This window comes from Pan paniscus, chromosome 16 (assembly GCF_029289425.2).
Source record: "Pan paniscus chromosome 16, NHGRI_mPanPan1-v2.0_pri, whole genome shotgun sequence".
NCBI lineage: Eukaryota > Metazoa > Chordata > Mammalia > Primates > Hominidae > Pan > Pan paniscus.
Window position 1 is genome coordinate 39346713 of NC_073265.2, and position 19250 is coordinate 39365962.

Genomic DNA, 19250 nt, shown 5'->3' on the forward strand with positions numbered 1-19250 from the left:
TGTGGTCTAATTTTCTTCACATTGTAAACTCTTAGAGATTTAGAATGATAAATGAAGGAGCAAACAAGTAATTTCAAACATTCAAAACCCAAAAGACCAAGGAAATAAATGCACCTTTGCAAACACATGACAGTGCAGGCAGAGGTACTGACCACATGCTCTTTCAGTTAGAAAAAAAATGACTGGTTTGCTTCCTGCTCAGGAAAGTGGTGTGGCAGGATGCGGCCAACACACATAAAGAAGAAGTTGGTCGGTCATATGGTGACCAGAGAAGGGGAAGAACAACACTTATGGCTTAGCAGTTACAAGAAAAGAGGTTGCAGAGGAAGTTCATCAACACACACTGCTCCACTACAAATCCCCGAGAAGTCTAAAAAGCCTGAGACCATCATTTCTTCCTTTTCTGGCCCCTGGAGTATGCCTAACAAATAGGGTCACTGACACTTTGCAGGACCCAGTGTTTTCTAGGGGCCAGGTTACTAAAACTTACGAATCCAAGCAAGGACATAGGGGTGTCGCTGCCGGGTGTTGCTAAAAGCAAGGCTAGGTCATCAAATATGACCCCATCAGTAACTCCCCTGTTGCTCCCTCCACATCTTCAACCAGCTGCCAGCAAGGCTGCCCAAGACCATCCCTCCTAGCCCCGCCTCTCTACTCCCCCACCCCAGCCCCAGGCAGTGGGTTATCTCCAGGACATGCCTGCTGACCAGTGCTTGCTCTCCCTCTATGTTCCTCCCTTGTTCCAGGCTTGGCCACCTGTAGACCAGTCTCCACATCAAAGCCAGAGTTATCATTATAAAGGGGAATGGCATCATGTCACACCCCTGCTAAAAACCCTGCAAACACCTCTTGTTGGCCTCAGGAAAAAAACTCTAACATGACTCCTAGGACCTTCTGCGACTTGATCCCTGCTCATCTTTCCAGCCTGTTTCCTCATCACTCTCCTTCCCTGCTCCCATGCTTCCCTGCACCTCCTCATGTCTGCACTCCAGAAATATACAACTCAGCCTCTTTCCATTTGGGGGCCTTCACACATGCTCTTCCCTCTGCCTGTAGCCATCTGTCTCCACCCCCTTTATCCGACTAGCTCCTACTCATCTGTCCAATGTCAACTCATATATCATTTCCTTTAGGAGGCCTTCTCTGACCTCCCCAAATCAGAGATAGGAGGAGCACTTCCTGTGTGTTCCCGTAGAACCTGGCACTGCCCATGTGAGAGCCCCTATCACTCTAGAATACATTTTTCTATTATATTGGCTATTTCCCCATTATTCCACAAACTCTTTTAGGACAAGGCTCCATAGCTGTATCTCCAGCATCTAATGCCTGTCTGGCACGTAGTAATGCTCAGTAAACACTTGTTGAATGAGAAATTAATTTATATGAGAAATGGAGGAAGGGCTTCCAGATGCTAAAAGACACTTTCCTTTTAGCAACTATCCCTCCCTGGATCCCAGACCCCGGCCCCAAAATGTCTTAGATCTGCCTTCCCAAGCTGGAGTGGCTGCAGCTTTTTTGGCTGCTCCCTCCTTTTTTCTGGTCCCCATCTTCCTACACACCCTTATCTTCAGCCTGGGAAGAACCTCAAAGCATGAGCAAAACTGGGTTAGCAATAGGAAGAGTGCTGCAGGCAAATTGAAGAGCAGAAGAAAGAAGAGAAAATGAGCAAACCTGGGGAGAGGAGGCACTAGAGTTATAAAGGAAGATTCACAAAAACGATGTTTGGTGGTAAAGACTTCCTGTCAAAAATACCACAGACAAAAGTGAGTTTTCATCCATGAAGGACTTTGTTGTTTGTTTCACAAAATACTCAAAAAACAAACAAAAAACAAAATTGTTTTTGTTTCACGAATAGTCATAGCAACAAATACAAAATGGTATTGGGCAGGTGAATGAATTCTGTGACAACGACATCTGTATCTGGTGGCCCCACTTGGCCAGAGGGTAAAGGCTCATCAGCAAGGTCTAAGCCAACTTGTCAGGGCTTGAAAATTCTCCAGTGGGACTAAGTCAACATGTTCTGTGTTCATGGGCTGAGTCCCCAGAGCAGAGGAAAGGAAGAACAATTCTTCAAGCAAGATTGAAAAAAAAGGGGACTCTATACCCAAACAGCGGCAATGAGAATGCAGGCAGAAGACATTTATCTCTCAGAAAGCTAATCAAAGTACCAGGCACTTGGCAGCTTATCCTTTCTTTGTCCTTATTGGATGCTAGATTGGTGTGAGGGACTGGTACTAACAGTTAACAAACATGAACTTAAATACAATTGTGTAATATAAGGTAACTAAGGAGAATATATCCATGTAACCTCTTCTCTATCTTATTTTAGATCTTCCTGCTAGCACTTCTCATTTTAAAAGTTCCTAGACATTCAAACATAAAGCAATGTCATATTCTTCCATATTCTTCCTAAAATTACTTTTAAAACATACAGCTATGTTGCTACTGTTAATTTCTCCAATACCATCTTCCAAAGTGTCTTTGAAACCTTTTATTTTGAACATACTGAATAAATCCATTTTTCAATTTTAGCCATTTTTCATTTTGTAGAAAATATTCTGTCATGGTAATTATATAATCACTATTGCATGAAATAAACAATATTTCTATAAGATTTCCAGAAGTTGTTTCTTATTAATGATCCTAGTCAAGTGTTGTCACTCTAAAACATAAAGTAACATCGAAAAAATAAGAATTGACATTCAAGTCCATGTTTCCTCAAATCTAGTCTTTTTCTAGTAGCAATGGCAATCAGGTATACTTTACGGAGGACTCATAGTAATGTAGCAGATTCTAGTTTAACTCTAGAAGCAACATTTAGTCCCGTCATTCTTGCAAATTTATCAACTCACCGAAATACCACCACTGACACTCGCTCCACCTCTAAAGGTTGTCAGAGTAAAGAAAAAGTCATCTTTCGTTGAACTTTTGGAACAGTAAAGATCTAAGGAAATAGATTAAACAAAATCAGTTGAAAGAAAAAGGTTTGCTAAAGTCAAGTCTAGCTCTAGAAGCAGGAACTTAGGATTTTGAAATTTAACCCTTTACAAGTACTGAAGCAAACAATATTTACAAGAATAAGTTCTCCCTCTTAAAAACTGCCTCAAAGTAGAGGAAATGGAAAAAGGAAAGCTGCTAGATGAGTCTTATGTTACCCTTAGCTTCTTATGGCTAAGGTATAATTAAATAAATGGTATAATTAAAATTATACCATTTTAATCTTATGCCAGGGATTAAAATGGTAGTTTCTTCATGTGAAAATCCTAGAGGGTTGCTTTTAATAAGGGAAGTGTGAGAAAGTAGAGAGAGGAATGTAGCAAATAATAGCTAAGGACTTTACATATATTAATTTAAAAAGCAGTGCATATTTGTTTTAAAGATTGAAATTCATACTTCCATAAATGCTTTTTTTTTTTACATTTCAAGTTTGGGTGTTGAATCTTGGTCACAGAAAATAATTTTCTAATGCAAGAAATAGCAAAGTCAAAAGAAGATGCCAGTTTGTACAGGGAAATTAAAGAGTTGGTTTTAGACACCTTGATATTGAAGATACCAAGACCTCCATGCTGGAACTGCTACTTAAGCATCCTGTGAGGAAGAGGGCAGCCTTCCACAAGGAGGTCTCTTCTTACAGTGAAAATGGGCACATCTGGGTGCAGGTGACTCAACACTTTAAGCAAAGGATTAAAATGGAGAGTCTCTTTAATGATCTGAGGCCGTTCAGCAATCAAGTTATTACAGCTAATTCCCCTTGCTCTGATTCCATGCTCACCAAGCAACCTGCTGATAATAATTTGCTTTCCCACAGAAGCCTGCCCACAGGGAAAGAATGCACTTGTCATGCTGAAGTGAACATTCTGGTTCTCCTGACAGTTAGAGTATGTATTTTAAATTAATAAATTGTCATTCTTATTTTATATCATCAGTTTCCTGAGCTACTATTAATCTGCCCCCAGAAAGATCTGTTTTGGGTGTGCTATTGAATTATGGTCCAAAGTCTACAGGACAAATGGCCCACTCTGGCCATAGTAAACTCACCAAAAGCCATCCAAGAGAACAGCCCTCGGAGCTGTTCGGGGGGATGGGGAAGCAGGACATGGTGGTCAGAAGCCTGTCCTTTGGGGCCACACGCCTTGTTCTTGGATTCCTGCTTTTTCCACTAACTCATTACAGAATCTGGGGCAAATAAGCTCTGTAAACCTCAGAGCCAACCTGGGTGGGTCGTGGGGACAGGGCACATAATGAGAGTGTACATTTGATATTAGTTATCTTAAAGGCAGACCATTGATGTCTCTTTGTCAACATTTCTGCATAAACATTAGGAACAAATGAGGACAGCGAGTGTAACTCCTTTAAGACATTCTGCAATAAAAGAAAGGAGATAATGGCTGGGCGGGGTGGCTCATGCCTGTAATCCCAACACTTTGGGAGGCTGAAGTGGGAGGATTGTTTGAATCCAGGAGTTCTAGACCAGCCTGAGCAAATTGTGAGACCTGGTCTGTATAAAAATAAATAAATAAATGGACATAAGGGTGAACAGGTGATGGGACTTAAAGAGAAGCTCTGTTTGCAGTGAGGAGCTAGAGGGCATGTGGTAAACTGAAGGGTTGGGGCCAGTGGAAAGAGAAAGATTGAAAATATGAAGTAGAGTGACAGAAAAGCAAAGGAATTAGAGGAGATTGGAAAAAAAAAAGGGAAAAGGAAGGAGCCAGGGCAGTTGAGGAAGAGACAGGAACAGTGCAGGCCAGGAAAAAGCACAGGCAGAGCCTTGGCAGCCCCCCTTGCTGGCCCAGAGACCTGCCCAGGCGAGCCCCTCCCTGTCTGTCTCCTATCTGAGAGCCTAGGGAGGAACTGAAGTGTTCCCACCATGGTGGGGATCTTATACTTCCTTTGGGTGTGGGTGCTCTCCAGTTCTCTGAAGACTCAGGAAAAAGCAGGCCAAGGAGGAAGGGACCCAATATGGAACATGCCCAAGCCCAGACTCAATATCCAACGTGCCCAACCCCAGATCTCCTTCTATGCTCCTTTCTCTGTTCCGTTCGGCTTGCCTCCTCTCCTCTTTGGAGGCAGAGTGCTACAAAGGAGAGACTTTTAGAATAGCAAGGTTCAAGTCCCAGTTCAGTGGCTTTCTATCTAGCATTACTTTGAGCAAGTCATGTACCCTGCCTGAGACTCAATCTCCACATCTGTAAAGTGGAGATGGGAATGCCTTCCTCCAAGCTGTGTGAGGTTAAGTACACAGGTAAGAACAGTTCACGCCATAAAAGTGTGTTCCCTCCATCTCATTTCCACCTCCCCAGTCTACTTTTTCTCCTCTTACTCCATCTCCTTCTCTCCCAGTTTCCTTTCCATTTCCCTAACATTTTTTCACAATTCTCAACAAGGCCCCTGCTTCCCATCCCAACCCACCATCTCTCTGAGGACTAACCCAACCAAGCGTGGAGAGGAAGAGGCTCCCTGTGAGGGCTGCACCAGTGTGGTCTTGAGCAGGAGCTGGGTCTGAGGATGTCAAGCAAGGATGACAGGAGGAAGGAACAAGCCCTTCTCTCCTCCAGCTGCCCAGCCCTTCCCCTTTCCTCCCTCTGGCCCTAGGTTCCCAGAGCCTGAAGAGCAAAGCCTCAGAGAGTCCTCCCACCCTGGGACCCATATAGGGGTGACCTTGCTGTCCCACAGGCATCCCTGCCTGCCAACCCAAAATATTACCTGCAGCCCCAGTGCTGGCCCCGAGGAGAAGGTAGGATTGGGGAACTGAAACTCAGCTATGAGACCCCAGAGATGGGCGATCCAGATGAAGCAGAGTAATCTCAGCCTTGGGAGCTGAGAGAGCGAGAGAAAAAGGAACAAGCCCAGGCTTCTGTCCTGCATGTGTGCAGTTTTGAGTGTGAGTGTGAGGGTGGGAGCTAAAGATAATTCTATTTGGTATCAGTGACAGCTGCCAACAGCCACAGTGCTTGTAGATTGTAGGAACTGTACAAAAGTTGAAGTAAAAAAAAAATTAAGCCAATCTATGTATGTGTGTATGTGTGTATGTATGGGTGTGTGTAAAAGCCAAATTTATAAGGCCAGGAGCGGTGGCTCACACCTGTAATCCCAGCACTTTGGGAGGCCGAGGTGGGTGGATCACCTGAGGTCAGGAGTTCGAGACCAGCCTGACCAACATGGAAAAACCCCGTCTCTACTAAAAATACAAAAATTAGCTGGGCGTGGTGGCACATGCCTGTAATCCCAGCTACTCAGGAGGCTGAGGCAGGAGAATCACTTGAGCCCAGGAGGCAGAGGTTGCGGTGAGCTGAGATCATGCCATTGCACTCCAGCCCGGGCAACAACACGAAACTGCATCTCAAAAAAAAAAAAAAAAAAAGCCAAATTTATAAATGGCTTGCAACTACAGGTATATGCAATTACCGTGCCTCAACAATAAATTATTGTTATATTTACTGTATAACATACAGCAGGTTAATTGTTGTGAGTCAATTAATGGACTCATGTCCATACAGGAGTCTCTTTATATTCTAGTCATGCAGCCATCACCCAGCCACAACATTTCAAAGCTTCTCTTCGTCCTCTCACATATCCCCTGTTCATTTTCCTTCTTGGTCTCCTAGTTTCTTTTTTTTTTTTTTTTTTTTTTTTTTAATTTTCATAGACTATTGGGAAACAGTTTGGTTACATGAGTAAGTTCTTTAGTGGTGATCTGTGAGATTTTGGTGCACCCATCACATGAGTAGTATACACTGCACCCAATTTGTAGTCCTTTATTCCTCACTCCCTTCCTACCCTTTCCCCCTGAGTCCATAAAGTCCACTGTGCCATTCTTATGCCTTTGCATCCTCATAGCTTAGCTCCCACTTATAAGTGAGAACATACGATGTTTGCTTTTCCATTCCTGAGTTACTTCAATCAAAACTTCAGGCAACATTGGAAGTACTTATAGAAATGTATTCTAGTTTCCTTTTCTCCTTCCCTTCTCTTCCTTTCCTAGTCTGCTCTTGCTGGTCTCTTTCTCATTTTCCCCTCCTTGTCCTCATCCTGTCCCTCTTCTCTCAACCCTGCTTTGGCCATCTTCCTTCCTCTTCTCACTTCCCTATTGCTCCACCAGTGCTGGCGTTAGGCCGCCCAAGTTTGCTCCTGTTAACCCTAGAATCTCAAGCAAGTTCCCCTCCCTTCTAAGCTCCAGTTTTCTCCTCTGTGGACAATCAGAGTAACTCATAGGATCACTAGGAAAACTAAACCAAGCCATCTTCATAAAGAAATTAGCTCAATGCCTGCTGCCACAAAGTTAGTACTCAATAAGGGAAAGCGATGATTATTTTTATTTTTCTTAAAATGTATTAACTCTCCACATGGAAAAAACCTCCTACCAAATTTGAGAACCATGTCCTCCCTCTACTGACATTCAATTATCAAAGACTTATCAGGTGCCTCCTCTATAGCTAACATGGGCTGGGCATGAGGGAGGCAAAAATTCATTTCCAGTCTTTCAAAAGCCCACAGTCTGGGGAAGATGAGAGCAGACAGAAACATAAAAGACCATTCGAATGGTGAGTGTAGGCCAGACACAGTGGCTCACACCTGTAATCCCAACACTTTGGGAGGCCAAGGTGGGCAGATGCCCTCTATCTCCTCACTTGAGTCCAGGAGTTTGAGACTAGTCTGGGAAACATGGCGAAACCCTGTCTTTACAAAAAATTAGCCAAGCATGGTGGCTCATGCCTCCAGTCCCACTGCTTGGGAGGCTAAAGTGGGAGGACCACTTGAGCCCAGAAGCTCAAGGCTGCAGTGAGCTGTGATTGTGCCACTTCACTCCAGCCTGGGTGACACAGAAGACCCTGTCTCAAAATAAATAAATAAATAAAAATTTTAAAAATGGATGATGAGTGCAGGGCTATGGTAGAAGGAGGGATGGAGAACTATGGAAGCAGAGGAAAGGCAGTCACCAAGCCTGCTTTGCAGAGTCAGCGAAGACCTCACAGATGGCAATTCTGAGTTGAGTCCTTTTAAAAGGAAAAGAAGAGCTTACTAAATAAAACAAGGTAAGGACAAGTCAAAGGAACAGCGTGAGGAAAGGCCAAGTGTTGTGAAAGGGAAGGAAGGTTTGCGGAGCAGTGATAGTCATGGCAAGCAGAACATACAGACATAGGAAGAATGTGCAGTGATATGGGGCTGACAAGGCAGGTAAGAGCTGGATTCTGAAAGACAGGATCATCTTCATCATTGTCCTTATTGTCACTGCCATTCACTGGGGACTTGGCCTTGTGCTAAGAACTTGACACGTGTTGTCTTATTCAGTCCTCACCAAAACTCTACGAGCAGGAATTATCATTATCCCCATTTTATAGATAAGGTGACAGACAGCATTGCCATGGTCAAGATCCTGTGGTTGCTCCTGCAGGTTGCGGGGAGACAGAAGAGGTATCTAAGTAGAATGGCACAATTAGAATTCAGCCCTCTTTTCCATTATCCTTGTTCCCTTTTGTCTCTCTGTGCCAGTCCAGGCTGTCGGAGATTTTAGGAAGGTTAATCTCACAGTATGGGCTGGCACAAGAGGAGATGGAGGAGCAATGACAACTGGCAAATGGGGCTGAATTCTAGAAATGTTTCCATAGTTAAATATGCAGTCTATAAATGATCTGTATGGGCCAGACATGGTGGCTCATGCCTGTAATCCCAGCACTTTGGAAGGCCGAGGCAGATGGATTGCTTGAGCCCAGGAGTTAGAGACCAGCCTGGGCAACATAGTGAGACCCTGTCTGTTCAAATAAAATAAATGGTCTGTGTGTTTGGATGCAGAACAAGGAGGAATCTGGGGTGACTTCCAGGTTTTTGCCTTGGGACACTGAGGGAATAGAGGTGCCACTATGATGATAAATACAGCAGTGAAGGGAAAAGGAGGAGAAGGTGGAGGGGCAGAAGAAGGAATTGGGATGAAAAAATAATGTATTTAGTTTGAACATGTGGGCTTAAAATGCAACTTGATCATTGAAAACATCCTCACAGCACTAAAGACAAAAAGACAGATTTGTAGACTTGGAATCATCAACATATAAGGAAGGAGTGAAGTCAAGGGGGAATGAATGACCTCACCCAGAAAGGACAAGAACAAAGAGAGGTGAGGAAAGGACAGAGGACGAGGAACAAGGACAGAGCTCTAGAGGGCGCTCAACTTCAAAAGAAAGGTCAGTGAAGGATCCATTGAAATGAAATGCTGTGGCCCTCCCTCTGTGACCTCTTCCCCTAGGCATCTAGCACAGTGCCTGGCACTGGGTAGGTACTCAAACTCCAGTTGAGTAAATAAAAGGAGAGAGAAAAGCAAGGTAGCTTTAAAGTAAGGAAGGACCATGTTTCCAAAAACATAACGATCAATAATATTTAATATTTAATTAGAATTTATTAATATTTGAAATATATAATGTTGCTAGGAGGTTACTATTTTTTAATATCTTTTCATGAGAGATCCTACAAATAAATACTTGTTTCTAATTCTTACTCATGCTATACAAGAATTTAGATTACACACATTAAGTTTTGTTTTTTATTTTTTATTTATTTATTTTTTTGTGGAGACAGAGTCTCGCTCTGTCACCCAGGCTGGAGTGTAGTGGCCTGATCTCGGCTCACTGCAACCTCCACCACACGGTTCAGGCGATTCTCCTGCCTCAGCCTCCTGAGTAGTTGAGATTACAGGAGCCCACCACCGTGCCTGGTAAATTTTTGTATTTTTAGTAGAGAGGGTGTTTCATCATGTTGGCCAGAGTAGTCTCAAACTCCTGACCTCAAGTAATCCACTTGCCTCAGCCTCCCAAAGTGCTGGGATTACAGGCATGAGCCATTGCATCTGGCCAAACATACATTAAGTTTAATTTCAATGACAGCTACAATTTCCAATTTACTTTTAGATGGTTAGTTAACTCTTTTCCTACTAAATGAAAATATTCAATATGCCACATATGAAAAAAATAAAATTCTCCCACCCACAAAAAAATCCTCCAGGGGCACAAAAAAAATCATTTGTTCCCTCATTTTTAAAGATTTCTGCATGATGAGACAATATAAAGGCACAATATAGGTTAAAATAAATCACTCTGTGGTTTCTCAAAAAAAGTGAAAACAGATCCACCATATGATCCAGCAATCCCACTTCTGGGAATACATCCAAAAGAAAGGAAATAAGTACCTTGAAGAGATATGTGTACTCCCCTGTTTATTGCAGCACTATTCACAATAGCCAAGATATGGAAGCAATAATATTTCTTCTTGAGGAATAAAATTTTTAAATGTGGTATTTATATACAATGGAATATTATTCAGCCATGAAAAAGAATAAAACTCTATCATTTGCAGCAACATGGATGGAACTGGAGGATATTATGTTAAGCAAAATAAGCCAGGCACAGAAAGACAAATATCACATATCCTCTGTCATATGTGGGAGCTAAAAAAGTTGATCTCATGAAGGTAGAGAGGGAGAATGGTGGTTACCAGAGGTTAGGAAGGGGAAGAGGAAGAAGAGGGTGAAGGTAGGCGGGTTAATGGGTACAAACATATACTCAGAAGGAACAGGTTCTAGTATTTGATAACACGGTAGTATGACAATAGATAACGATAATTTTTTATTTATAATAAACGGTATAAACGATAAAATAAATGATATAGATAATGATAATTTATTGTATCTCAAAATAGCTAGCAGATTTGGAATGTTCCCAACACAAAGAAATGGTAAATGTTTGAGGTGATATATATGCTAATTACACATCGTATGCATATACCAAAATATCACATGTACCCCATAAATATGTGCAGTTATTACGTATCACATAAAAAATAAAAAATAAATTTAAAAAAATCAAAACTGAAATCACTCTGAGTTTACATTTTGTAGTAAAGGCCAGCATGGAGCAACAGCTGAGTAAAAGGGGATACTTCATGGGCACAGGTGTTGGTAATCCCACAAGAAAACCTGTGTTTCCTCATTTACTTTCTAACAAGACTTCAGCTTCCAATTAATGTTTTTCACCAGTTTTCTTTTCTTCAAAACAGCTAATTGTTAACCAGGGACCTGAGACACTCTCTTGCCTATAAACAAAACAACTAGAAGGATACCTTTTTCTGTTCAGACAAATTTTAGCACTAAAAACATAACCCTCAAACCTCAGAGGGATAGCTCAGTGCAAACTGTTCATGTCTAAAGCATAAATTGACCATAAACAATATATTGAATAGGTGCACTGTATACAAACCCCGTGAAAAAAATAAAACCACAAAAGGAAGTGACAAAGACCTACAAACCAAGAAGAAATGCACCTTTATGCTACTATCATTGGTCATTTAATAGGCATGCTAACAGAATAAAAAATAGACATTTCAAACAACAAAAAAGAAAATGTCACATCTCCCATTTCCAACTAACTCCCCCAAATTTATTTTTTAGCAAAAGGGGAATAATAAAGAATATTTGTGAAACCTTAGTCACCAAGATGAAAACAGCAAAACAAAATAGGGATCTGGAGAAAAGAAACAGATCGTTCCAACCAGCCCACAGCTAAATTTCCACTTCATCTCACTAACCATTGAATGCTACCCATCTACTCACCTCAACCCAGACTTAATCCTCTCCCCCAAAAGGAAGATTTCTCAGCGGTGCAGGAAGATCAAACAGGTATCCATTCCGTGACCACGCCAAGGAGAAAAGCAAGGCTACTTTGAAAGCTTGAGGGATGATACAGAAAACAAACTGGGTCTCTAGGGGGCATTCTCAAAAACCTGAGATCAACTCCTGGAAAAACACTCTTGACCACTTACCACCACCGGAAGCTGCTAGATGGCAATCAGAATCAGCATCTCATCAGAAGAAGAGGAAGACCTTACAAGAAAGCAGCTTCACTGCCAGTGAGGAATTGAGGGAGAAAAACACTCCTTGGAAAAATGCTGAAAGCCCTGAACAGCCTCTCCTCCCCTAGTTGCCTGCTCCTGCTGACAGGACAGAACTCGTTAATCTTGGGGAAACAAAAGGAAACTCCCAAGAGGCTGGCTTCTGAGGATGGCTTCCTCTGTGGGAATCAAGAATTCAGAAGGATGAAAATGAACAATGGAAGGGGACACCGGCTACCAGGTCTACTTACCAAACTTTTACCAGCCCTTGACTGAGCAAGATAAGCAAATCTCTTTGCAGTTCCCACCTGCTTTTGCAGAGATGAAAGAATCAGCAGTGGGTTTTTGTCACTTTTTTTTTTTTTTTTTTTTTACAGGGGAAGTTCAGCTCTCTTATGGATGAAAGCTAAGCATACTCAAGCGACATTTAGTAGGCAAAGCAATGACACTTCTTTCCCAACATCCTTAATTTCAGCACAGAAGATGCAAACATTAACCCTGATGGTACCAAAGAACAAATGCACATAGGAAATGGATTTACATCTTTTAGTTTGGAATTGCTTTTAAGGGGATTCTTGTCGTTAAAGCGGGATTAGATGAAAATAAAATATTTTGGTGCATATCTATTTTTAAAAGGAAAAATATGGCTTCTTTTAAATATGCCTAAAGCCATCTAGGAAATTTTCAGAAGTTGCATCAGATTTGCCAGTTAAGTACTGAAATCAAATAGATTTTAATCATGTCTCTATAACCAGAGCAAGCTAATCCCCTGCGCACCATCAACTCCACTCTCCTGGAACATCCTCATGCTGGGCCCTCAGGTTTTCACAGAAACAAGAGCCTTTTCCTACCAAGGTTCCACAGTAACAAGAAACTACAGATTTCTGGAAATAAGAGAGATGGCTTTCTTTCTTACATGATAAAAGAGGACCAAGAACAGCTTAGAGCAGGAAGCAATCATCTCTTTAAAATATTTAAAATAAAAAACACTTTTAAGTGAAAAACATTTTTAAGTATCACCTCTATACCATTTTTAAACCTATCATATGGGGCAAATATAAGTTTGGTAATTCCCTTTGTTAAAGAAGATATAAGGAAATCAGGGCCTTTTCCTTTTCCTATACTGTTAGTGGGAATATAAATTGGTAAAATATTTTTTAAAGGAAAATAAGTATAGTAGTGCCTATCAAGTATTGAAATGTGTACGTGTTTTTATTTCTTAGGAATTTACCTTATAGAAAACCACACACACGTGCAAACATATCTCTAAATATGTTAATTATAGCACTATGATAGCAACAACAAAAAAACACCTAAAAATGGCTTACATATAAGAGACTGCCTAAATAAGTTAAGGTATATTGATACAAAAGAGTACTATGTAGCCATTCAAAAGAGGTTAGAATTGGAGTAAGGAATCACGTCATCTGAGTTTAGTTCTGTCTCCACCAGTGACTGGCCAGGTGACTATGCAAGCTCCTACACTTATCTGGGCCATCTGTAAAAAGATGATCATTATAGAACTTACCTCATAGGATTGTTGCAACTAAAACAGTGCCTGGAGCAAAGTAGAGACTCAATAAATTTAGCTATTATAAATAAGAGATAGGCCTCTTCAGACTGACATAGAAAAAGATGTCCAAGATGTACTGTCAAGTGAAAAGATCAAGTTGCAGAAGAATTGTGTATAAGATAATCTCATTTTTTAAAAATATTTTAAATGTGCTCGCTGTTTATTGTCTCCCTCCCACTAAAATAAAAGCTCCTTGAGAGCAGGGACTTTTATTTACTGTTGAACTCCCAGTGTCCATAATAAGCACTCATGAATAATGAATAATGTTGAATGAATAATGATAACAGCAAGGCTCAGCAAGAAGAATAGGTGAATTCACAGAGACAGAGAGTAGAGGCTACCAAGGGCTGCAGGAAGAGAGTATGGGAAGGTATTCTTTAATGGGTACAGGGTTTCAGATTGGGATGATGGAAAAGTCCTGGAGATGGATAATGGTGATAGTTATACAACACTGTGAATGTACTTAAAGCCACTGAACTGTACACTTAAAGGTAGTTAAAATGATAAATGTCATGTTATGTATACCTAGCACAACTTTTTCAAAAATTTCTACTTTTTCTTCATAAGGAGTAGAAAGACGGGGAACAGAGAAGGATGTCCATCTTATAGAGGACTATTACTAGTGTGACTGCAAACCCTTGCTAATCAGAAAACAGTTTAAATTCTCGATTTAGGATACAAGAAAAAAAAAAAACCTTTTATTCCCATTATACAAAGGTAGCTAAACAGAGCTTAAACTTTCATCCCTATTAGGCAGTATGTGCACTGTCAGAACGCCAGGTCTGTGTTTTCAAGAGGCCTTATTTTGTTTTAAAGCCTTACTTTTGACAAACGTCCTTTATGTCTGTAGTCTAGAGTTTTCAAAGTGCTTTCTCAAGGATCATCTCAACTTGTCCTGACAAAAATCTCATGATCATATTAAAGGAATTTTAATTAAGTATCTGAGCATTTGAGAGAAAAAAAGAATTCCGAATTTACTCACTCTTTTACCTTGTTCTCCAACTTTACACACATTTCATCAAAACGAAGAGATGGAAATTTTTATTCTTAAGAATCTGAAACCACACAGCTATAAGTCTAATATACAAGGAATAAATAGCATCGTATGTTTCTTAGAACCTGTAAATATCTCTTGCCTAACTGCCAAGATAGCTAAGAAAGCCAATGAATTACGGTTTTAGATAAACAGATTAACTACCTGTAGCAAGTGGGATGGCCTGGCCTATAGTTTGAAATCTACAGTTGGAAGAAATTGATCTAACATATTTTCATTCAACAGATGCAAATACTCTGCTAGACACTTTGTGGGACATAGAAAAGATGAACAAAATATGATTCCTGCTCCTGTGATGCTTATCAGCTGCTGGAAGGAATCAGATGTGCAAATGAGGAGATTCTACAATTTAAGTCTCTGACATTGAGAATGGGATTGACAAATAGTAGATTTAGTCACTTTATGTCAATTCAATTTAATAACAATAAAATAAATTTAGATTTAATTGATTACCTGGAATTTAGTCATAACAGAAGTTTTAGGTTTTGTTGTTTGTCTGTTTGTTTGCTTGCTTGCTTTTAAGGCCAACAAGGGAAGATTGAGTTGATTGAAATGTCAAACCAAGTCCTTGGTGTCAGCCTAAACAGCAGAGAAGTAGCTCTGGCCTAAAATTGCAATTTGGGAATATGCACTAAATAATGAAAGAAAATCAGAACAAAGTATTTCATAATTCTATAAGCATATTCTTGAAGAATCCACCTGCTCCAAGCAGACTAGAAGCCCACTTGAATCTCCTAAAGTCTACACTGGAGTCTACACTGCAAACCTACTCACTAAAGAATGAGAATTGCTGAAGTGTAAATCATAGAACATTGTGTAAATTACTCACCCACCTTAAGCCTTAACTTCCTGGTTGCAAAATTGGGAAGATTAAAACCTTCTTCTCAAGCTGTTTGTGAAGATTAAATGAGATATTCATTAAATAAATAACAAATGGATAAAAGTATGCATTCATATGAAAATTGTATATGCAGTGATAGAATAAGAATAAATAGCACACAACCCAGCACGTGTCACATAAGCCATTGTCTAACAAAGGTCAGTATCTTCTTTACTATCTCTCCAGAATCCAAATGCGACTACATTTTCTTTATCAGAACAGATAGGAGACTGAAGCCACCTTTGCAAAAATTATAACAGTGAGAAGATTATGACAGTGAAAGACATCTGACCTAACTGACTCCATCTTGCTTCTAACCTCCAAGCTGTCCTTGTCATTCCTGGGCATAGGCTGAACTAACTTTGGGAAAAATTTAGTTTATAGTTTAACTTTGCAACAAAGATGGTAACAGCCCTTCCCCAAACAAACCCCCTTCTTACCTAGGGACCAGTCTGCCTTTGTAGGACTAACAAATTAGCTACAAGATTAAAAATTATGGCTTAGGAGTCATGCAGCCAGAGGCTGCAAGATTCTGAACCTTCCCATATTGCTCCTGAATGGTTTACAGAATTAACCAGGAACAGAAGACAGCAAGGAAAACCCAGTTCAACCTCCTGTGATTTCATCTTCAACTCGACCAATCAGCATTCCCCACTTTCTGACCCCCTACCCACAAAATTATCCTTAAAAACCCCAATCCCCAAATTTTCAGGGAGACTGATTTGAGTAATAATAAAACTCCTGTCTCCCATACAGCTGCCTCTGTGTAAATTAAACTCTTTCTCTGTTGCAATTCCCCTGTCTTAATAAATTGGCTCTGTCTAGGCAGCAGGCAATGAGAACCCACTGGGCAGTTATGAGACCTTTGAATTCTGAGCTACTCCACATCTCCAGTTCTTTTCATCCTGATCCAACCATCTGTCTTCTCCTCCTCTCTCTAGGGCAGTATTCCCCAAGCATATCCTTTCCATACACCATAAAACAGCATAAACAGACATTTTAAAGGGATGATATCAATAAAGATAATTCAAAGTTTTTGTATTTTCTTCCTGCACCCCAGAGGAGTTATTCAGAACCTCCTTACCTCAGCAGGTGACAGGAGTACAGTACACTAATAATGTTCCTGGGCCACCACGCCCCCTTCTCTCTAGTGATTGAAACCAATTTGCCTCCCATTCAAAAACAGATCCAACAAGTCTTTGAAGTAACATATGCCCTCATAGCCTTTAATATCTAAAAAGAAAGTATAGTTTTCTAACCTCTTGTAGTTTCATTTATTATCTGGCACTTTCCACTGTGTATTGGGCCGAAGTTCACCAAGAGAAGGTAACTCAACTCCTCCCCCACCCCAATTTCCCCACCAATTACTTAACCTTTTATGAAATAAAGGAGGTTTCTTTACATTGGCCAACATAAACGACTGACCCATTGTTGGTAGTGCCATTTCCTATGTGAGATTTTCCATCCTCCATGAAAAGACTCACAGTTAAGTTTTAGTTATTACTCAACTAACTCATGAAAAGAACAAAAAGAGAATAAGAGAATGCAAACAAGAAGTTAGAAGTTAAGCCACAGATAGAGACCCGGATTTAGAAGTAGAGGACTTTTCTACTCTACTAATAAAATTTCAGGAATTAAACTTAAAGTAATATAAATCCACCACTACATTACAATTAAGCTGGTAAGATTTTAAAAAGAAAAAAAAAGATACCTAAATTTATGGGTGCTAAATGTCACCTCTGGGAACCAGCTCCTGACAGTGATCTGGACTTTCCCTCAAGGGCTCTCCTGAATATCCCTTTCAGTGCAGACACTCAGACACAAGCAAGAACAATAGATCCTACAGGGCTTGTTGTTATGCAAGCCCACTCACCAAAACCAGGTGATTTGCATTTAATTTGCCCTTTCAAATACTATCTGAACCATGTGTTCCAGAACTAGATGACCCAGCTTTAAACCAGACAGCCTAACACCAAGCCAGACTATTGGCAACTCTAGTTGTAAAAGTCATTCTAACAATTCATTTCCAAGTGATGAATGCTCCACAGCCAAAACTGGATCCTGGAATAGGCTGTTGGCATCAGCAAGAGAAACACTCCCTAAAATAATGTATCTCTTGCTATCAGGGGAGTATAGTATCTTCTTTGCACATAATAGGTATCCAGTAAAGACTTTTGGCCTCCGCTTTTTTATAGATTGACATCATAAGAAGTCCTTCCAACAATCAGGGCATTTACAAGAAAGGAGTAGTAGAACAATGAACCCGATCTGGATCAGTTTCAGGGCTACATGGTTCTTGTTATCTCAGAGTCTCCAAGACCCAAGGAGCAGCCAGACACTTACGGTCTTTTAACACTCACTCCAGCCCTATTTTCTCCTTAGCAAACTGTCATCCCAATGAGAAGAGACGCTCTGCTCTTCATCTCTTTACCCTTTTAGTCTGTCCTCCAGGTCACTGGGCGTGAAAATTTCCTACCCCTTATATGACACTTGGGAAGTATAGGGTCCAAGATCAAAGGAGTTCAGGCTCTTAATCAGGACATGTCTCTGGGACATTTCACACATTCTTCACCATTTTCCAAGCCCCAATTCTGTATCAACCCCTCTGCAAGGCATTGGGGACCCCAAAGTAACCGAGACCTGGTCTCTGTGAGAAAAGAAAAATAGCTCAGAGCAGTCTGCACTACGGGAGGTTCGAAAAATTTATCAGGCCCAAAGAGACAGGAGTCTAAGATTTCAGTCATGTGACCCCCCCAAACCCATCTGTGGGGGCAATTGTTTAAAGGCATTTTGTTCCTAACTACCTGCCTCACCTATTACCTTCATGTTCCTGGAATTTTAATACAAAGAAACAACATATAGCCAATCAATAACTTATGTTATTTTAATGTAAATTCTTGGTAAACAACTTAGAAACTGCCTCTTCTTTTCTTTAAAAACCTGCTTGTAACTGCTGCTACAGCTTGTAACTGCAGGAAACTGAATCTATGCTCCCAGGTTGCAATCCTCAAGCTTGGCCCAAATAAACCCTCTAGTTATATCTATTTTGCCTGGGATTCTTTCTTTTAGGTTGATATCTGCCCTAACAAGAATCCTTCTAGTGAAAGAGAAAATAGTTGTGAACAAATTGTGACACAATGTGATAGTAACTCTAATTTAGGTGTCCCTTGTCCAAACAGGCTTTGGAACTACAGGAGAGGGGAAGCCATATTTCAGTGTGGGTGTGGAGGTGTCACGGGAAACCCTCAGAACAAGTGAACAAGTGAAGCTGAGTCCTGAAAGATGAGTAGATGAGTTAGGGAGGGTCTTATTAGTTCCTAACAAGCTAACAGTCCAAAAAAAAAAAACAAAACTTCACTAATACTGTCAGAGGCGTCCAAGGCCTTTGAACCAGAGCAACTCCATCTTACATTCCCAGAAGGTTAGTCATTCTTAGACACAGTTTCAGTTAAGAGAACAGGTTAATAATGTTTACTGAACAGACCCAGGAAATGTCCTGATGACCTGATATTGTTACTGGAAAGGGATCCCAATCCAGATCCCAAGAGAGGGTTCCTGGACCTTGTGCAAGAAAGATTTCCGTTTGGTGGAGGTCCAAGTTTCTGAAAAGTAAACTCAGGGTCATATGTCAAGATGTTATCTTTAGCTTCTGTAGAGAACCAAACATCTTATGACTATAACTTCTTTAGCTATTATTTTAAGCTACTATTACTTTCTTACTTATCAAGTTGCTCATTTAATTCTCAGGACCAGCTAGGTGCCTGGAATTTCCATTGAAGAAACTCAAGATTTTCCTTTATTTCCATGCTGGGTGGAGGGTGGCAGGCAATCTGATAAGCAAGGAGGTAATAATAGCTTGAAACAATAGCCAA

At 40.6% G+C, this 19250-nt stretch overlaps 1 protein-coding gene across 1 annotated transcript in view; it reads right to left on the bottom strand.

Annotated features, from left to right (window-relative positions):
• Positions 1 to 15412, bottom strand: part of ATP8B4 (ATPase phospholipid transporting 8B4 (putative)) — a 266536-nt gene extending 251124 nt beyond the window's left edge. The window contains exons 1-3 of the mRNA XM_063596635.1: positions 11803 to 15412; positions 11594 to 11709; positions 2853 to 2944 (exon numbers count right to left, since the gene is read on the bottom strand). The gene's annotated coding sequence lies outside the window, so the exon portion shown is untranslated. The remainder of the gene's footprint in view (positions 1 to 2852; positions 2945 to 11593; positions 11710 to 11802) is intronic.
• Between the last annotated feature and the right edge of the window lie 3838 nt (positions 15413 to 19250).